This window comes from Hyla sarda, unplaced genomic scaffold, assembly GCF_029499605.1.
Source record: "Hyla sarda isolate aHylSar1 unplaced genomic scaffold, aHylSar1.hap1 scaffold_2324, whole genome shotgun sequence".
In the NCBI taxonomy this organism is placed as follows: Eukaryota; Metazoa; Chordata; class Amphibia; order Anura; family Hylidae; genus Hyla; species Hyla sarda.
The window spans coordinates 1-20289 of record NW_026609006.1 but is presented as its reverse complement, the minus strand read 5'-3'; the positions used below and the strand labels follow the sequence as shown (position 1 = coordinate 20289).

The window sequence follows — 20289 nt, the reverse complement described above, 5'->3', positions numbered from 1 at the left end:
CTAGCTGGCTAGCCAGCAAGCAGGTAGCAATGAAAGTAGGAATCTTTCTTTTTAACCCTGTAAGGGGGTGGTGCACTGTACCCGAAGATACTGCCATATCGGGTCAATGCATAGGGCGACGGAAGCAAGCTTCGAAATCGGCCCCCGTTCTCAAAAATCCATTTAATATATGGTCCCCAGATAGGGGACGTATCAGATATTAAACTGATAAGAACAGATACTACACTTGATCTTAGCCAAAAGGCCGAGAAGCGATAACCGTGAAAGGGGCGGGCCCAACAAGGTCCCCTTCATGGGCACTATCACTGCTTGCTGTCAGGGAGGCTGCCAGACAATTTTCCATGCACACTCTGGGCTGGGGGGCAGTCAACCACCAGTACACACAGCAGAACCTAAACCCATACCATTATTGCTAAGCAGCAAGACAGGGGCCCATTGCACTCCCACGGGGCCTTTTTAAATGCAATCCATAACCCGGATTTGCCAGGAACCCTTCTTACTCCTCCTACTTGCATGTGACACTGGGCTTAGGATCTGCATAGGAAACACACACACAAGCACACACCTACCTTTGTTGCCTGCAGATGCCTCCTTGGCTGTCCCCAAACGGTATCAAACCAACACCCACGGGAAGCTGTAAGCATAGAGGACATGCCTGCACCCCATTGGACTTACCTGTGTGGGTTAAATCCGGGTTATTTGACAACCTATGGCGGTGATGGTTCTGCTCAGGCAGAGCAGTGCTGATGCTCCTCATAAAGCTGTCGCTGCTGTGAAGGTTCTAGGTGACATCACAAATCCCTATGGTTACATACACAACAAAGCTGGGTTGTTGTTGTTTACACTCTGCAAGGCCTGTGGAAGTGAGTGACATCATAGCACTGTAGTTCTGAGGGTTCTAGATGGATGCAACAATCTCCTGTTGCTTCTATGAAGGCCATAATAGACGACATCACCAAACAGCTCCATAGTCACATACACAGCAAAGGAGAGATGTTGTTTACACCTAGTGATGTCAGTGGTATTGAGTGACATCACAGCACAGTGCTAAGGCTCCTGGGCCTGGACACAGCAGCGGCTGCAATATCTCAACGGAGAATACGTTTATATATATGTGTGTGTGTGCGCGTATATATATATATATATATATATATATATATATATATATATATATATATATTTCTCCGCCGAAATCACTTTTAAACCCATTTCCACCTTTTTTTCCCTTCTCTTCCTCTTACTTTTTTTTCACGTTTTTTTACGTTTTTCTCCTTTTCGCCTCTTTTCTGGGCGTATTATTCTTCTTTTTCTTCTTTTTTTTCGTCTAATGCATACCCCATCAGTGCAGCAATGCTTATTCAATACCGCCAGCAGATGGAGACACTGGGGGATAATTTTCTAAGGATTTATACTGATTTTTCCTGTCTGAATTTGTCGCACAGAAAGTTGCAGGCCAAATATGTGTGACATTTCTGCGACTTTAGCTTCTAGAGCATTTTTACAACATTATACATAGGTGCTGAATACATAAAAAGCGACTGTTCAGCGACAGACAAGTCGCATCGGCTGAAAGTAGGCCAGAATGTCAGTCCATGTTGGAGCAGGTTTAGATACAGTCTAAAGTATAGATCTCAAAGTCTGTGCACAGAATTTAGCAAGGGCCTCGCACCTTCTGATGCATCAGGTAGGTGCACAATAGCATAGCCTAACCCTCTGTACTTTGGTCTATATTGATGCGGGACATAGACAGCCAGCTGATGACCAATCCATTAGTGCAATGGATGGCTGGAAGCATTTGTCTTTGCCTTTGCAATACCACAGAAGCAATGCATGGTCAATGTACAGCAATGACACACCTGTGTGAACAGCCAGGAGACCCCCCCCATGTTATGTTACATAGTTACATAGTTAGTACGGTCGAAAAAAGACATATGTCCATCAAGTTCAACCAGGGAATTAAGGGGTAGGGGTGTGGCGCGATATTGGGGAAGGGATGAGATTTTATATTTCTTCATAAGCATTAATCTTATTTTGTCAATTAGGAACATTCAGCACCCACCCGCTATCAAGGCAGCTGCCTATCATGTCATGCCCTACCTGCACAGGTGTGCTGGCTACTCAAATGATCCAATTAAGGAGGCCATTTAGTCAGCAGCAGCAGAAGTCCTGTGCCTGGACGCTCCAACAGCGGCCAGACACAAGCAGAAGCAGAAGCAGCAGAAGCAGCAGCAGCACCACCTTTTGTTTTTTGGCTGCAGCAGCAGCAGCAAGGCCCACAGGGCTGGCTAGCTGGCTAGCCAGCAAGCAGGTAGCAATGAAAGTAGGAATCTTTCTTTTTAACCCTGTAAGGGGGTGGTGCACTGTACCCGAAGATACTGCCATATCGGGTCAATGCATAGGGCGACGGAAGCAAGCTTCGAAATCGGCCCCCGTTCTCAAAAATCCATTTAATATATGGTCCCCAGATAGGGGACGTATCAGATATTAAACTGATAAGAACAGATACTACACTTGATCTTAGCCAAAAGGCCGAGAAGCGATAACCGTGAAAGGGGCGGGCCCAACAAGGTCCCCTTCATGGGCACTATCACTGCTTGCTGTCAGGGAGGCTGCCAGACAATTTTCCATGCACACTCTGGGCTGGGGGGCAATCAACCACCAGTACACACAGCAGAACCTAAACCCATACCATTATTGCTAAGCAGCAAGACAGGGGCCCATTGCACTCCCACGGGGCCTTTTTAAATGCAATCCATAACCCGGATTTGCCAGGAACCCTTCTTACTCCTCCTACTTGCATGTGACACTGGGCTTAGGATCTGCATAGGAAACACACACACAAGCACACACCTACCTTTGTTGCCTGCAGATGCCTCCTTGGCTGTCCCCAAACGGTATCAAACCAACACCCACGGGAAGCTGTAAGCATAGAGGACATGCCTGCACCCCATTGGACTTACCTGTGTGGGTTAAATCCGGGTTATTTGACAACCTATGGCGGTGATGGTTCTGCTCAGGCAGAGCAGTGCTGATGCTCCTCATAAAGCTGTCGCTGCTGTGAAGGTTCTAGGTGACATCACAAATCCCTATGGTTACATACACAACAAAGCTGGGTTGTTGTTGTTTACACTCTGCAAGGCCTGTGGAAGTGAGTGACATCATAGCACTGTAGTTCTGAGGGTTCTAGATGGATGCAACAATCTCCTGTTGCTTCTATGAAGGCCATAATAGACGACATCACCAAACAGCTCCATAGTCACATACACAGCAAAGGAGAGATGTTGTTTACACCTAGTGATGTCAGTGGTATTGAGTGACATCACAGCACAGTGCTAAGGCTCCTGGGCCTGGACACAGCAGCGGCTGCAATATCTCAACGGAGAATACGTTTATATATATGTGTGTGTGTGCGCGTATATATATATATATATATATATATATATATATATATATATATATTTCTCCGCCGAAATCACTTTTAAACCCATTTCCACCTTTTTTTCCCTTCTCTTCCTCTTACTTTTTTTTCACGTTTTTTTACGTTTTTCTCCTTTTCGCCTCTTTTCTGGGCGTATTATTCTTCTTTTTCTTCTTTTTTTTCGTCTAATGCATACCCCATCAATGCAGCAATGCTTATTCAATACCGCCAGCAGATGGAGACACTGGGGGATAATTTTCTAAGGATTTATACTGATTTTTCCTGTCTGAATTTGTCGCACAGAAAGTTGCAGGCCAAATATGTGTGACATTTCTGCGACTTTAGCTTCTAGAGCATTTTTACAACATTATACATAGGTGCTGAATACATAAAAAGCGACTGTTCAGCGACAGACAAGTCGCATCGGCTGAAAGTAGGCCAGAATGTCAGTCCATGTTGGAGCAGGTTTAGATACAGTCTAAAGTATAGATCTCAAAGTCTGTGCACAGAATTTAGCAAGGGCCTCGCACCTTCTGATGCATCAGGTAGGTGCACAATAGCATAGCCTAACCCTCTGTACTTTGGTCTATATTGATGCGGGACATAGACAGCCAGCTGATGACCAATCCATTAGTGCAATGGATGGCTGGAAGCATTTGTCTTTGCCTTTGCAATACCACAGAAGCAATGCATGGTCAATGTACAGCAATGACACACCTGTGTGAACAGCCAGGAGACCCCCCCCATGTTATGTTACATAGTTACATAGTTAGTACGGTCGAAAAAAGACATATGTCCATTAAGTTCAACCAGGGAATTAAGGGGTAGGGGTGTGGCGCGATATTGGGGAAGGGATGAGATTTTATATTTCTTCATAAGCATTAATCTTATTTTGTCAATTAGGAACATTCAGCACCCACCCGCTATCAAGGCAGCTGCCTATCATGTCATGCCCTACCTGCACAGGTGTGCTGGCTACTCAAATGATCCAATTAAGGAGGCCATTTAGTCAGCAGCAGCAGAAGTCCTGTGCCTGGACGCTCCAACAGCGGCCAGACACAAGCAGGAGCAGAAGCAGCAGAAGCAGCAGCAGCACCACCTTTTGTTTTTTGGCTGCAGCAGCAGCAGCAAGGCCCACAGGGCTGGCTAGCTGGCTAGCCAGCAAGCAGGTAGCAATGAAAGTAGGAATCTTTCTTTTTAACCCTGTAAGGGGGTGGTGCACTGTACCCGAAGATACTGCCATATCGGGTCAATGCATAGGGCGACGGAAGCAAGCTTCGAAATCGGCCCCCGTTCTCAAAAATCCATTTAATATATGGTCCCCAGATAGGGGACGTATCAGATATTAAACTGATAAGAACAGATACTACACTTGATCTTAGCCAAAAGGCCGAGAAGCGATAACCGTGAAAGGGGCGGGCCCAACAAGGTCCCCTTCATGGGCACTATCACTGCTTGCTGTCAGGGAGGCTGCCAGACAATTTTCCATGCACACTCTGGGCTGGGGGGCAGTCAACCACCAGTACACACAGCAGAACCTAAACCCATACCATTATTGCTAAGCAGCAAGACAGGGGCCCATTGCACTCCCACGGGGCCTTTTTAAATGCAATCCATAACCCGGATTTGCCAGGAACCCTTCTTACTCCTCCTACTTGCATGTGACACTGGGCTTAGGATCTGCATAGGAAACACACACACAAGCACACACCTACCTTTGTTGCCTGCAGATGCCTCCTTGGCTGTCCCCAAACGGTATCAAACCAACACCCACGGGAAGCTGTAAGCATAGAGGACATGCCTGCACCCCATTGGACTTACCTGTGTGGGTTAAATCCGGGTTATTTGACAACCTATGGCGGTGATGGTTCTGCTCAGGCAGAGCAGTGCTGATGCTCCTCATAAAGCTGTCGCTGCTGTGAAGGTTCTAGGTGACATCACAAATCCCTATGGTTACATACACAACAAAGCTGGGTTGTTGTTGTTTACACTCTGCAAGGCCTGTGGAAGTGAGTGACATCATAGCACTGTAGTTCTGAGGGTTCTAGATGGATGCAACAATCTCCTGTTGCTTCTATGAAGGCCATAATAGACGACATCACCAAACAGCTCCATAGTCACATACACAGCAAAGGAGAGATGTTGTTTACACCTAGTGATGTCAGTGGTATTGAGTGACATCACAGCACAGTGCTAAGGCTCCTGGGCCTGGACACAGCAGCGGCTGCAATATCTCAACGGAGAATACGTTTATATATATGTGTGTGTGTGCGCGTATATATATATATATATATATATATATATATATATATATATATATTTCTCCGCCGAAATCACTTTTAAACCCATTTCCACCTTTTTTTCCCTTCTCTTCCTCTTACTTTTTTTTCACGTTTTTTTACGTTTTTCTCCTTTTCGCCTCTTTTCTGGGCGTATTATTCTTCTTTTTCTTCTTTTTTTTTCGTCTAATGCATACCCCATCAGTGCAGCAATGCTTATTCAATACCGCCAGCAGATGGAGACACTGGGGGATAATTTTCTAAGGATTTATACTGATTTTTCCTGTCTGAATTTGTCGCACAGAAAGTTGCAGGCCAAATATGTGTGACATTTCTGCGACTTTAGCTTCTAGAGCATTTTTACAACATTATACATAGGTGCTGAATACATAAAAAGCGACTGTTCAGCGACAGACAAGTCGCATCGGCTGAAAGTAGGCCAGAATGTCAGTCCATGTTGGAGCAGGTTTAGATACAGTCTAAAGTATAGATCTCAAAGTCTGTGCACAGAATTTAGCAAGGGCCTCGCACCTTCTGATGCATCAGGTAGGTGCACAATAGCATAGCCTAACCCTCTGTACTTTGGTCTATATTGATGCGGGACATAGACAGCCAGCTGATGACCAATCCATTAGTGCAATGGATGGCTGGAAGCATTTGTCTTTGCCTTTGCAATACCACAGAAGCAATGCATGGTCAATGTACAGCAATGACACACCTGTGTGAACAGCCAGGAGACCCCCCCCATGTTATGTTACATAGTTACATAGTTAGTACGGTCGAAAAAAGACATATGTCCATCAAGTTCAACCAGGGAATTAAGGGGTAGGGGTGTGGCGCGATATTGGGGAAGGGATGAGATTTTATATTTCTTCATAAGCATTAATCTTATTTTGTCAATTAGGAACATTCAGCACCCACCCGCTATCAAGGCAGCTGCCTATCATGTCATGCCCTACCTGCACAGGTGTGCTGGCTACTCAAATGATCCAATTAAGGAGGCCATTTAGTCAGCAGCAGCAGAAGTCCTGTGCCTGGACGCTCCAACAGCGGCCAGACACAAGCAGAAGCAGAAGCAGCAGAAGCAGCAGCAGCACCACCTTTTGTTTTTTGGCTGCAGCAGCAGCAGCAAGGCCCACAGGGCTGGCTAGCTGGCTAGCCAGCAAGCAGGTAGCAATGAAAGTAGGAATCTTTCTTTTTAACCCTGTAAGGGGGTGGTGCACTGTACCCGAAGATACTGCCATATCGGGTCAATGCATAGGGCGACGGAAGCAAGCTTCGAAATCGGCCCCCGTTCTCAAAAATCCATTTAATATATGGTCCCCAGATAGGGGACGTATCAGATATTAAACTGATAAGAACAGATACTACACTTGATCTTAGCCAAAAGGCCGAGAAGCGATAACCGTGAAAGGGGCGGGCCCAACAAGGTCCCCTTCATGGGCACTATCACTGCTTGCTGTCAGGGAGGCTGCCAGACAATTTTCCATGCACACTCTGGGCTGGGGGGCAGTCAACCACCAGTACACACAGCAGAACCTAAACCCATACCATTATTGCTAAGCAGCAAGACAGGGGCCCATTGCACTCCCACGGGGCCTTTTTAAATGCAATCCATAACCCGGATTTGCCAGGAACCCTTCTTACTCCTCCTACTTGCATGTGACACTGGGCTTAGGATCTGCATAGGAAACACACACACAAGCACACACCTACCTTTGTTGCCTGCAGATGCCTCCTTGGCTGTCCCCAAACGGTATCAAACCAACACCCACGGGAAGCTGTAAGCATAGAGGACATGCCTGCACCCCATTGGACTTACCTGTGTGGGTTAAATCCGGGTTATTTGACAACCTATGGCGGTGATGGTTCTGCTCAGGCAGAGCAGTGCTGATGCTCCTCATAAAGCTGTCGCTGCTGTGAAGGTTCTAGGTGACATCACAAATCCCTATGGTTACATACACAACAAAGCTGGGTTGTTGTTGTTTACACTCTGCAAGGCCTGTGGAAGTGAGTGACATCATAGCACTGTAGTTCTGAGGGTTCTAGATGGATGCAACAATCTCCTGTTGCTTCTATGAAGGCCATAATAGACGACATCACCAAACAGCTCCATAGTCACATACACAGCAAAGGAGAGATGTTGTTTACACCTAGTGATGTCAGTGGTATTGAGTGACATCACAGCACAGTGCTAAGGCTCCTGGGCCTGGACACAGCAGCGGCTGCAATATCTCAACGGAGAATACGTTTATATATATGTGTGTGTGTGCGCGTATATATATATATATATATATATATATATATATATATATATATTTCTCCGCCGAAATCACTTTTAAACCCATTTCCACCTTTTTTTCCCTTCTCTTCCTCTTACTTTTTTTTCACGTTTTTTTACGTTTTTCTCCTTTTCGCCTCTTTTCTGGGCGTATTATTCTTCTTTTTCTTCTTTTTTTTCGTCTAATGCATACCCCATCAGTGCAGCAATGCTTATTCAATACCGCCAGCAGATGGAGACACTGGGGGATAATTTTCTAAGGATTTATACTGATTTTTCCTGTCTGAATTTGTCGCACAGAAAGTTGCAGGCCAAATATGTGTGACATTTCTGCGACTTTAGCTTCTAGAGCATTTTTACAACATTATACATAGGTGCTGAATACATAAAAAGCGACTGTTCAGCGACAGACAAGTCGCATCGGCTGAAAGTAGGCCAGAATGTCAGTCCATGTTGGAGCAGGTTTAGATACAGTCTAAAGTATAGATCTCAAAGTCTGTGCACAGAATTTAGCAAGGGCCTCGCACCTTCTGATGCATCAGGTAGGTGCACAATAGCATAGCCTAACCCTCTGTACTTTGGTCTATATTGATGCGGGACATAGACAGCCAGCTGATGACCAATCCATTAGTGCAATGGATGGCTGGAAGCATTTGTCTTTGCCTTTGCAATACCACAGAAGCAATGCATGGTCAATGTACAGCAATGACACACCTGTGTGAACAGCCAGGAGACCCCCCCCATGTTATGTTACATAGTTACATAGTTAGTACGGTCGAAAAAAGACATATGTCCATCAAGTTCAACCAGGGAATTAAGGGGTAGGGGTGTGGCGCGATATTGGGGAAGGGATGAGATTTTATATTTCTTCATAAGCATTAATCTTATTTTGTCAATTAGGAACATTCAGCACCCACCCGCTATCAAGGCAGCTGCCTATCATGTCATGCCCTACCTGCACAGGTGTGCTGGCTACTCAAATGATCCAATTAAGGAGGCCATTTAGTCAGCAGCAGCAGAAGTCCTGTGCCTGGACGCTCCAACAGCGGCCAGACACAAGCAGAAGCAGAAGCAGCAGAAGCAGCAGCAGCACCACCTTTTGTTTTTTGGCTGCAGCAGCAGCAGCAAGGCCCACAGGGCTGGCTAGCTGGCTAGCCAGCAAGCAGGTAGCAATGAAAGTAGGAATCTTTCTTTTTAACCCTGTAAGGGGGTGGTGCACTGTACCCGAAGATACTGCCATATCGGGTCAATGCATAGGGCGACGGAAGCAAGCTTCGAAATCGGCCCCCGTTCTCAAAAATCCATTTAATATATGGTCCCCAGATAGGGGACGTATCAGATATTAAACTGATAAGAACAGATACTACACTTGATCTTAGCCAAAAGGCCGAGAAGCGATAACCGTGAAAGGGGCGGGCCCAACAAGGTCCCCTTCATGGGCACTATCACTGCTTGCTGTCAGGGAGGCTGCCAGACAATTTTCCATGCACACTCTGGGCTGGGGGGCAGTCAACCACCAGTACACACAGCAGAACCTAAACCCATACCATTATTGCTAAGCAGCAAGACAGGGGCCCATTGCACTCCCACGGGGCCTTTTTAAATGCAATCCATAACCCGGATTTGCCAGGAACCCTTCTTACTCCTCCTACTTGCATGTGACACTGGGCTTAGGATCTGCATAGGAAACACACACACAAGCACACACCTACCTTTGTTGCCTGCAGATGCCTCCTTGGCTGTCCCCAAACGGTATCAAACCAACACCCACGGGAAGCTGTAAGCATAGAGGACATGCCTGCACCCCATTGGACTTACCTGTGTGGGTTAAATCCGGGTTATTTGACAACCTATGGCGGTGATGGTTCTGCTCAGGCAGAGCAGTGCTGATGCTCCTCATAAAGCTGTCGCTGCTGTGAAGGTTCTAGGTGACATCACAAATCCCTATGGTTACATACACAACAAAGCTGGGTTGTTGTTGTTTACACTCTGCAAGGCCTGTGGAAGTGAGTGACATCATAGCACTGTAGTTCTGAGGGTTCTAGATGGATGCAACAATCTCCTGTTGCTTCTATGAAGGCCATAATAGACGACATCACCAAACAGCTCCATAGTCACATACACAGCAAAGGAGAGATGTTGTTTACACCTAGTGATGTCAGTGGTATTGAGTGACATCACAGCACAGTGCTAAGGCTCCTGGGCCTGGACACAGCAGCGGCTGCAATATCTCAACGGAGAATACGTTTATATATATGTGTGTGTGTGCGCGTATATATATATATATATATATATATATATATATATATATATATATTTCTCCGCCGAAATCACTTTTAAACCCATTTCCACCTTTTTTTCCCTTCTCTTCCTCTTACTTTTTTTTCACGTTTTTTTACGTTTTTCTCCTTTTCGCCTCTTTTCTGGGCGTATTATTCTTCTTTTTCTTCTTTTTTTTCGTCTAATGCATACCCCATCAGTGCAGCAATGCTTATTCAATACCGCCAGCAGATGGAGACACTGGGGGATAATTTTCTAAGGATTTATACTGATTTTTCCTGTCTGAATTTGTCGCACAGAAAGTTGCAGGCCAAATATGTGTGACATTTCTGCGACTTTAGCTTCTAGAGCATTTTTACAACATTATACATAGGTGCTGAATACATAAAAAGCGACTGTTCAGCGACAGACAAGTCGCATCGGCTGAAAGTAGGCCAGAATGTCAGTCCATGTTGGAGCAGGTTTAGATACAGTCTAAAGTATAGATCTCAAAGTCTGTGCACAGAATTTAGCAAGGGCCTCGCACCTTCTGATGCATCAGGTAGGTGCACAATAGCATAGCCTAACCCTCTGTACTTTGGTCTATATTGATGCGGGACATAGACAGCCAGCTGATGACCAATCCATTAGTGCAATGGATGGCTGGAAGCATTTGTCTTTGCCTTTGCAATACCACAGAAGCAATGCATGGTCAATGTACAGCAATGACACACCTGTGTGAACAGCCAGGAGACCCCCCCCATGTTATGTTACATAGTTACATAGTTAGTACGGTCGAAAAAAGACATATGTCCATTAAGTTCAACCAGGGAATTAAGGGGTAGGGGTGTGGCGCGATATTGGGGAAGGGATGAGATTTTATATTTCTTCATAAGCATTAATCTTATTTTGTCAATTAGGAACATTCAGCACCCACCCGCTATCAAGGCAGCTGCCTATCATGTCATGCCCTACCTGCACAGGTGTGCTGGCTACTCAAATGATCCAATTAAGGAGGCCATTTAGTCAGCAGCAGCAGAAGTCCTGTGCCTGGACGCTCCAACAGCGGCCAGACACAAGCAGGAGCAGAAGCAGCAGAAGCAGCAGCAGCACCACCTTTTGTTTTTTGGCTGCAGCAGCAGCAGCAAGGCCCACAGGGCTGGCTAGCTGGCTAGCCAGCAAGCAGGTAGCAATGAAAGTAGGAATCTTTCTTTTTAACCCTGTAAGGGGGTGGTGCACTGTACCCGAAGATACTGCCATATCGGGTCAATGCATAGGGCGACGGAAGCAAGCTTCGAAATCGGCCCCCGTTCTCAAAAATCCATTTAATATATGGTCCCCAGATAGGGGACGTATCAGATATTAAACTGATAAGAACAGATACTACACTTGATCTTAGCCAAAAGGCCGAGAAGCGATAACCGTGAAAGGGGCGGGCCCAACAAGGTCCCCTTCATGGGCACTATCACTGCTTGCTGTCAGGGAGGCTGCCAGACAATTTTCCATGCACACTCTGGGCTGGGGGGCAGTCAACCACCAGTACACACAGCAGAACCTAAACCCATACCATTATTGCTAAGCAGCAAGACAGGGGCCCATTGCACTCCCACGGGGCCTTTTTAAATGCAATCCATAACCCGGATTTGCCAGGAACCCTTCTTACTCCTCCTACTTGCATGTGACACTGGGCTTAGGATCTGCATAGGAAACACACACACAAGCACACACCTACCTTTGTTGCCTGCAGATGCCTCCTTGGCTGTCCCCAAACGGTATCAAACCAACACCCACGGGAAGCTGTAAGCATAGAGGACATGCCTGCACCCCATTGGACTTACCTGTGTGGGTTAAATCCGGGTTATTTGACAACCTATGGCGGTGATGGTTCTGCTCAGGCAGAGCAGTGCTGATGCTCCTCATAAAGCTGTCGCTGCTGTGAAGGTTCTAGGTGACATCACAAATCCCTATGGTTACATACACAACAAAGCTGGGTTGTTGTTGTTTACACTCTGCAAGGCCTGTGGAAGTGAGTGACATCATAGCACTGTAGTTCTGAGGGTTCTAGATGGATGCAACAATCTCCTGTTGCTTCTATGAAGGCCATAATAGACGACATCACCAAACAGCTCCATAGTCACATACACAGCAAAGGAGAGATGTTGTTTACACCTAGTGATGTCAGTGGTATTGAGTGACATCACAGCACAGTGCTAAGGCTCCTGGGCCTGGACACAGCAGCGGCTGCAATATCTCAACGGAGAATACGTTTATATATATGTGTGTGTGTGCGCGTATATATATATATATATATATATATATATATATATATATATATATATATATATTTCTCCGCCGAAATCACTTTTAAACCCATTTCCACCTTTTTTTCCCTTCTCTTCCTCTTACTTTTTTTTCACGTTTTTTTACGTTTTTCTCCTTTTCGCCTCTTTTCTGGGCGTATTATTCTTCTTTTTCTTCTTTTTTTTTCGTCTAATGCATACCCCATCAGTGCAGCAATGCTTATTCAATACCGCCAGCAGATGGAGACACTGGGGGATAATTTTCTAAGGATTTATACTGATTTTTCCTGTCTGAATTTGTCGCACAGAAAGTTGCAGGCCAAATATGTGTGACATTTCTGCGACTTTAGCTTCTAGAGCATTTTTACAACATTATACATAGGTGCTGAATACATAAAAAGCGACTGTTCAGCGACAGACAAGTCGCATCGGCTGAAAGTAGGCCAGAATGTCAGTCCATGTTGGAGCAGGTTTAGATACAGTCTAAAGTATAGATCTCAAAGTCTGTGCACAGAATTTAGCAAGGGCCTCGCACCTTCTGATGCATCAGGTAGGTGCACAATAGCATAGCCTAACCCTCTGTACTTTGGTCTATATTGATGCGGGACATAGACAGCCAGCTGATGACCAATCCATTAGTGCAATGGATGGCTGGAAGCATTTGTCTTTGCCTTTGCAATACCACAGAAGCAATGCATGGTCAATGTACAGCAATGACACACCTGTGTGAACAGCCAGGAGACCCCCCCCATGTTATGTTACATAGTTACATAGTTAGTACGGTCGAAAAAAGACATATGTCCATCAAGTTCAACCAGGGAATTAAGGGGTAGGGGTGTGGCGCGATATTGGGGAAGGGATGAGATTTTATATTTCTTCATAAGCATTAATCTTATTTTGTCAATTAGGAACATTCAGCACCCACCCGCTATCAAGGCAGCTGCCTATCATGTCATGCCCTACCTGCACAGGTGTGCTGGCTACTCAAATGATCCAATTAAGGAGGCCATTTAGTCAGCAGCAGCAGAAGTCCTGTGCCTGGACGCTCCAACAGCGGCCAGACACAAGCAGAAGCAGAAGCAGCAGAAGCAGCAGCAGCACCACCTTTTGTTTTTTGGCTGCAGCAGCAGCAGCAAGGCCCACAGGGCTGGCTAGCTGGCTAGCCAGCAAGCAGGTAGCAATGAAAGTAGGAATCTTTCTTTTTAACCCTGTAAGGGGGTGGTGCACTGTACCCGAAGATACTGCCATATCGGGTCAATGCATAGGGCGACGGAAGCAAGCTTCGAAATCGGCCCCCGTTCTCAAAAATCCATTTAATATATGGTCCCCAGATAGGGGACGTATCAGATATTAAACTGATAAGAACAGATACTACACTTGATCTTAGCCAAAAGGCCGAGAAGCGATAACCGTGAAAGGGGCGGGCCCAACAAGGTCCCCTTCATGGGCACTATCACTGCTTGCTGTCAGGGAGGCTGCCAGACAATTTTCCATGCACACTCTGGGCTGGGGGGCAGTCAACCACCAGTACACACAGCAGAACCTAAACCCATACCATTATTGCTAAGCAGCAAGACAGGGGCCCATTGCACTCCCACGGGGCCTTTTTAAATGCAATCCATAACCCGGATTTGCCAGGAACCCTTCTTACTCCTCCTACTTGCATGTGACACTGGGCTTAGGATCTGCATAGGAAACACACACACAAGCACACACCTACCTTTGTTGCCTGCAGATGCCTCCTTGGCTGTCCCCAAACGGTATCAAACCAACACCCACGGGAAGCTGTAAGCATAGAGGACATGCCTGCACCCCATTGGACTTACCTGTGTGGGTTAAATCCGGGTTATTTGACAACCTATGGCGGTGATGGTTCTGCTCAGGCAGAGCAGTGCTGATGCTCCTCATAAAGCTGTCGCTGCTGTGAAGGTTCTAGGTGACATCACAAATCCCTATGGTTACATACACAACAAAGCTGGGTTGTTGTTGTTTACACTCTGCAAGGCCTGTGGAAGTGAGTGACATCATAGCACTGTAGTTCTGAGGGTTCTAGATGGATGCAACAATCTCCTGTTGCTTCTATGAAGGCCATAATAGACGACATCACCAAACAGCTCCATAGTCACATACACAGCAAAGGAGAGATGTTGTTTACACCTAGTGATGTCAGTGGTATTGAGTGACATCACAGCACAGTGCTAAGGCTCCTGGGCCTGGACACAGCAGCGGCTGCAATATCTCAACGGAGAATACGTTTATATATATGTGTGTGTGTGCGCGTATATATATATATATATATATATACATATATATATATATATATATATATATATATATATATATATATATATATTCTCCGCCGAAATCACTTTTAAACCCATTTCCACCTTTTTTTCCCTTCTCTTCCTCTTACTTTTTTTTCACGTTTTTTTACGTTTTTCTCCTTTTCGCCTCTTTTCTGGGCGTATTATTCTTCTTTTTCTTCTTTTTTTTCGTCTAATGCATACCCCATCAGTGCAGCAATGCTTATTCAATACCGCCAGCAGATGGAGACACTGGGGGATAATTTTCTAAGGATTTATACTGATTTTTCCTGTCTGAATTTGTCGCACAGAAAGTTGCAGGCCAAATATGTGTGACATTTCTGCGACTTTAGCTTCTAGAGCATTTTTACAACATTATACATAGGTGCTGAATACATAAAAAGCGACTGTTCAGCGACAGACAAGTCGCATCGGCTGAAAGTAGGCCAGAATGTCAGTCCATGTTGGAGCAGGTTTAGATACAGTCTAAAGTATAGATCTCAAAGTCTGTGCACAGAATTTAGCAAGGGCCTCGCACCTTCTGATGCATCAGGTAGGTGCACAATAGCATAGCCTAACCCTCTGTACTTTGGTCTATATTGATGCGGGACATAGACAGCCAGCTGATGACCAATCCATTAGTGCAATGGATGGCTGGAAGCATTTGTCTTTGCCTTTGCAATACCACAGAAGCAATGCATGGTCAATGTACAGCAATGACACACCTGTGTGAACAGCCAGGAGACCCCCCCCATGTTATGTTACATAGTTACATAGTTAGTACGGTCGAAAAAAGACATATGTCCATCAAGTTCAACCAGGGAATTAAGGGGTAGGGGTGTGGCGCGATATTGGGGAAGGGATGAGATTTTATATTTCTTCATAAGCATTAATCTTATTTTGTCAATTAGGAACATTCAGCACCCACCCGCTATCAAGGCAGCTGCCTATCATGTCATGCCCTACCTGCACAGGTGTGCTGGCTACTCAAATGATCCAATTAAGGAGGCCATTTAGTCAGCAGCAGCAGAAGTCCTGTGCCTGGACGCTCCAACAGCGGCCAGACACAAGCAGAAGCAGAAGCAGCAGAAGCAGCAGCAGCACCTTTTGTTTTTTGGCTGCAGCAGCAGCAGCAAGGCCCACAGGGCTGGCTAGCTGGCTAGCCAGCAAGCAGGTAGCAATGAAAGTAGGAATCTTTCTTTTTAACCCTGTAAGGGGGTGGTGCACTGTACCCGAAGATACTGCCATATCGGGTCAATGCATAGGGCGACGGAAGCAAGCTTCGAAATCGGCCCCCGTTCTCAAAAATCCATTTAATATATGGTCCCCAGATAGGGGACGTATCAGATATTAAACTGATAAGAACAGATACTACACTTGATCTTAGCCAAAAGGCCGAGAAGCGATAACCGTGAAAGGGGCGGGCCCAACAAGGTCCCCTTCATGGGCACTATCACTGCTTGCTGTCAGGGAGGCTGCCAGACAATTTTCCATGCACACTCTGGGCTGGGGGGCAGTCAACCACCAGTACACACAGCAGAACCTAAACCCATACCATTATTGCTAAGCAGCAAGACAGGGGCCCATTGCACTCCCACGGGGCCTTTTTAAATGCAATCCATAACCCAGATTTGCCAGGAACCCTTCTTACTCCTCCTACTTGCATGTGACACTGGGCTTAGGATCTGCATAGGAAACACACACACAAGCACACACCTACCTTTGTTGCCTGCAGATGCCTCCTTGGCTGTCCCCAAACGGTATCAAACCAACACCCACGGGAAGCTGTAAGCATAGAGGACATGCCTGCACCCCATTGGACTTACCTGTGTGGGTTAAATCCGGGTTATTTGACAACCTATGGCGGTGATGGTTCTGCTCAGGCAGAGCAGTGCTGATGCTCCTCATAAAGCTGTCGCTGCTGTGAAGGTTCTAGGTGACATCACAAATCCCTATGGTTACATACACAACAAAGCTGGGTTGTTGTTGTTTACACTCTGCAAGGCCTGTGGAAGTGAGTGACATCATAGCACTGTAGTTCTGAGGGTTCTAGATGGATGCAACAATCTCCTGTTGCTTCTATGAAGGCCATAATAGACGACATCACCAAACAGCTCCATAGTCACATACACAGCAAAGGAGAGATGTTGTTTACACCTAGTGATGTCAGTGGTATTGAGTGACATCACAGCACAGTGCTAAGGCTCCTGGGCCTGGACACAGCAGCGGCTGCAATATCTCAACGGAGAATACGTTTATATATATGTGTGTGTGTGCGCGTATATATATATATATATATATATATATATATATATATATATATTCTCCGCCGAAATCACTTTTAAACCCATTTCCACCTTTTTTTCCCTTCTCTTCCTCTTACTTTTTTTTCACGTTTTTTTACGTTTTTCTCCTTTTCGCCTCTTTTCTGGGCGTATTATTCTTCTTTTTCTTCTTTTTTTTCGTCTAATGCATACCCCATCAGTGCAGCAATGCTTATTCAATACCGCCAGCAGATGGAGACACTGGGGGATAATTTTCTAAGGATTTATACTGATTTTTCCTGTCTGAATTTGTCGCACAGAAAGTTGCAGGCCAAATATGTGTGACATTTCTGCGACTTTAGCTTCTAGAGCATTTTTACAACATTATACATAGGTGCTGAATACATAAAAAGCGACTGTTCAGCGACAGACAAGTCGCATCGGCTGAAAGTAGGCCAGAATGTCAGTCCATGTTGGAGCAGGTTTAGATACAGTCTAAAGTATAGATCTCAAAGTCTGTGCACAGAATTTAGCAAGGGCCTCGCACCTTCTGATGCATCAGGTAGGTGCACAATAGCATAGCCTAACCCTCTGTACTTTGGTCTATATTGATGCGGGACATAGACAGCCAGCTGATGACCAATCCATTAGTGCAATGGATGGCTGGAAGCATTTGTCTTTGCCTTTGCAATACCACAGAAGCAATGCATGGTCAATGTACAGCAATGACACACCTGTGTGAACAGCCAGGAGACCCCCCCCATGTTATGTTACATAGTTACATAGTTAGTACGGTCGAAAAAAGACATATGTCCATCAAGTTCAACCAGGGAATTAAGGGGTAGGGGTGTGGCGCGATATTGGGGAAGGGATGAGATTTTATATTTCTTCATAAGCATTAATCTTATTTTGTCAATTAGGAACATTCAGCACCCACCCGCTATCAAGGCAGCTGCCTATCATGTCATGCCCTACCTGCACAGGTGTGCTGGCTACTCAAATGATCCAATTAAGGAGGCCATATAGTCAGCAGCAGCAGAAGTCCTGTGCCTGGACGCTCCAACAGCGGCCAGACACAAGCAGAAGCAGAAGCAGCAGAAGCAGCAGCAGCACCACCTTTTGTTTTTTGGCTGCAGCAGCAGCAGCAGCAAGGCCCACAGGGCTGGCTAGCTGGCTAGCCAGCAAGCAGGTAGCAATGAAAGTAGGAATCTTTCTTTTTAACCCTGTAAGGGGGTGGTGCACTGTACCCGAAGATACTGCCATATCGGGTCAATGCATAGGGCGACGGAAGCAAGCTTCGAAATCGGCCCCCGTTCTCAAAAATCCATTTAATATATGGTCCCCAGATAGGGGACGTATCAGATATTAAACTGATAAGAACAGATACTACACTTGATCTTAGCCAAAAGGCCGAGAAGCGATAACCGTGAAAGGGGCGGGCCCAACAAGGTCCCCTTCATGGGCACTATCACTGCTTGCTGTCAGGGAGGCTGCCAGACAATTTTCCATGCACACTCTGGGCTGGGGGGCAGTCAACCACCAGTACACACTGCAGAACCTAAACCCATACCATTATTGCTAAGCAGCAAGACAGGGGCCCATTGCACTCCCACGGGGCCTTTTTAAATGCAATCCATAACCCGGATTTGCCAGGAACCCTTCTTACTCCTCCTACTTGCATGTGACACTGGGCTTAGGATCTGCATAGGAAACACACACACAAGCACACACCTACCTTTGTTGCCTGCAGATGCCTCCTTGGCTGTCCCCAAACGGTATCAAACCAACACCCACGGGAAGCTGTAAGCATAGAGGACATGCCTGCACCCCATTGGACTTACCTGTGTGGGTTAAATCCGGGTTATTTGACAACCTATGGCGGTGATGGTTCTGCTCAGGCAGAGCAGTGCTGATGCTCCTCATAAAGCTGTCGCTGCTGTGAAGGTTCTAGGTGACATCACAAATCCCTATGGTTACATACACAACAAAGCTGGGTTGTTGTTGTTTACACTCTGCAAGGCCTGTGGAAGTGAGTGACATCATAGCACTGTAGTTCTGAGGGTTCTAGATGGATGCAACAATCTCCTGTTGCTTCTATGAAGGCCATAATAGACGACATCACCAAACAGCTCCATAGTCACATACACAGCAAAGGAGAGATGTTGTTTACACCTAGTGATGTCAGTGGTATTGAGTGACATCACAGCACAGTGCTAAGGCTCCTGGGCCTGGACACAGCAGCGGCTGCAATATCTCAACGGAGAATACGTTTATATATATGTGTGTGTGTGCGCGTATATATATATATATATATATATATATATATATATATATATATATATATATATATTTCTCCGCCGAAATCACTTTTAAACCCATTTCCACCTTTTTTTCCCTTCTCTTCCTCTTACTTTTTTTTCACGTTTTTTTACGTTTTTCTCCTTTTCGCCTCTTTTCTGGGCGTATTATTCTTCTTTTTCTTCTTTTTTTTCGTCTAATGCATACCCCATCAGTGCAGCAATGCTTATTCAATACCGCCAGCAGATGGAGACACTGGGGGATAATTTTCTAAGGATTTATACTGATTTTTCCTGTCTGAATTTGTCGCACAGAAAGTTGCAGGCCAAATATGTGTGACATTTCTGCGACTTTAGCTTCTAGAGCATTTTTACAACATTATACATAGGTGCTGAATACATAAAAAGCGACTGTTCAGCGACAGACAAGTCGCATCGGCTGAAAGTAGGCCAGAATGTCAGTCCATGTTGGAGCAGGTTTAGATACAGTCTAAAGTATAGATCTCAAAGTCTGTGCACAGAATTTAGCAAGGGCCTCGCACCTTCTGATGCATCAGGTAGGTGCACAATAGCATAGCCTAACCCTCTGTACTTTGGTCTATATTGATGCGGGACATAGACAGCCAGCTGATGACCAATCCATTAGTGCAATGGATGGCTGGAAGCATTTGTCTTTGCCTTTGCAATACCACAGAAGCAATGCATGGTCAATGTACAGCAATGACACACCTGTGTGAACAGCCAGGAGACCCCCCCCATGTTATGTTACATAGTTACATAGTTAGTACGGTCGAAAAAAGACATATGTCCATCAAGTTCAACCAGGGAATTAAGGGGTAGGGGTGTGGCGCGATATTGGGGAAGGGATGAGATTTTATATTTCTTCAT

General features: G+C 45.7%; 9 non-coding genes across 9 annotated transcripts; all 9 read right to left on the bottom strand.

The window, feature by feature from the left end:
• Positions 1–65: 65 nt before the first annotated feature.
• Positions 66–256, bottom strand: LOC130322367 (U2 spliceosomal RNA). The gene has a single exon (XR_008867895.1). It is a non-coding gene; the product is annotated as a U2 spliceosomal RNA (small nuclear RNA).
• A 2094-nt stretch (positions 257–2350) lies between these two features.
• LOC130322366 (U2 spliceosomal RNA) lies at positions 2351–2541 on the bottom strand. Its single transcript, XR_008867894.1, has one exon. It is a non-coding gene; the product is annotated as a U2 spliceosomal RNA (small nuclear RNA).
• A 2088-nt stretch (positions 2542–4629) lies between these two features.
• On the bottom strand, positions 4630–4820 carry LOC130322365 (U2 spliceosomal RNA). The gene has a single exon (XR_008867893.1). It is a non-coding gene; the product is annotated as a U2 spliceosomal RNA (small nuclear RNA).
• A 2089-nt stretch (positions 4821–6909) lies between these two features.
• On the bottom strand, positions 6910–7100 carry LOC130322364 (U2 spliceosomal RNA). Its single transcript, XR_008867892.1, has one exon. It is a non-coding gene; the product is annotated as a U2 spliceosomal RNA (small nuclear RNA).
• Positions 7101–9186: 2086 nt separating this feature from the next.
• On the bottom strand, positions 9187–9377 carry LOC130322382 (U2 spliceosomal RNA). Its single transcript, XR_008867906.1, has one exon. It is a non-coding gene; the product is annotated as a U2 spliceosomal RNA (small nuclear RNA).
• A 2088-nt stretch (positions 9378–11465) lies between these two features.
• LOC130322381 (U2 spliceosomal RNA) lies at positions 11466–11656 on the bottom strand. Its single transcript, XR_008867905.1, has one exon. It is a non-coding gene; the product is annotated as a U2 spliceosomal RNA (small nuclear RNA).
• A 2097-nt stretch (positions 11657–13753) lies between these two features.
• LOC130322379 (U2 spliceosomal RNA) lies at positions 13754–13944 on the bottom strand. Its single transcript, XR_008867904.1, has one exon. It is a non-coding gene; the product is annotated as a U2 spliceosomal RNA (small nuclear RNA).
• A 2112-nt stretch (positions 13945–16056) lies between these two features.
• LOC130322375 (U2 spliceosomal RNA) lies at positions 16057–16247 on the bottom strand. The gene has a single exon (XR_008867902.1). It is a non-coding gene; the product is annotated as a U2 spliceosomal RNA (small nuclear RNA).
• Positions 16248–18335: 2088 nt separating this feature from the next.
• LOC130322362 (U2 spliceosomal RNA) lies at positions 18336–18526 on the bottom strand. The gene has a single exon (XR_008867891.1). It is a non-coding gene; the product is annotated as a U2 spliceosomal RNA (small nuclear RNA).
• Between the last annotated feature and the right edge of the window lie 1763 nt (positions 18527–20289).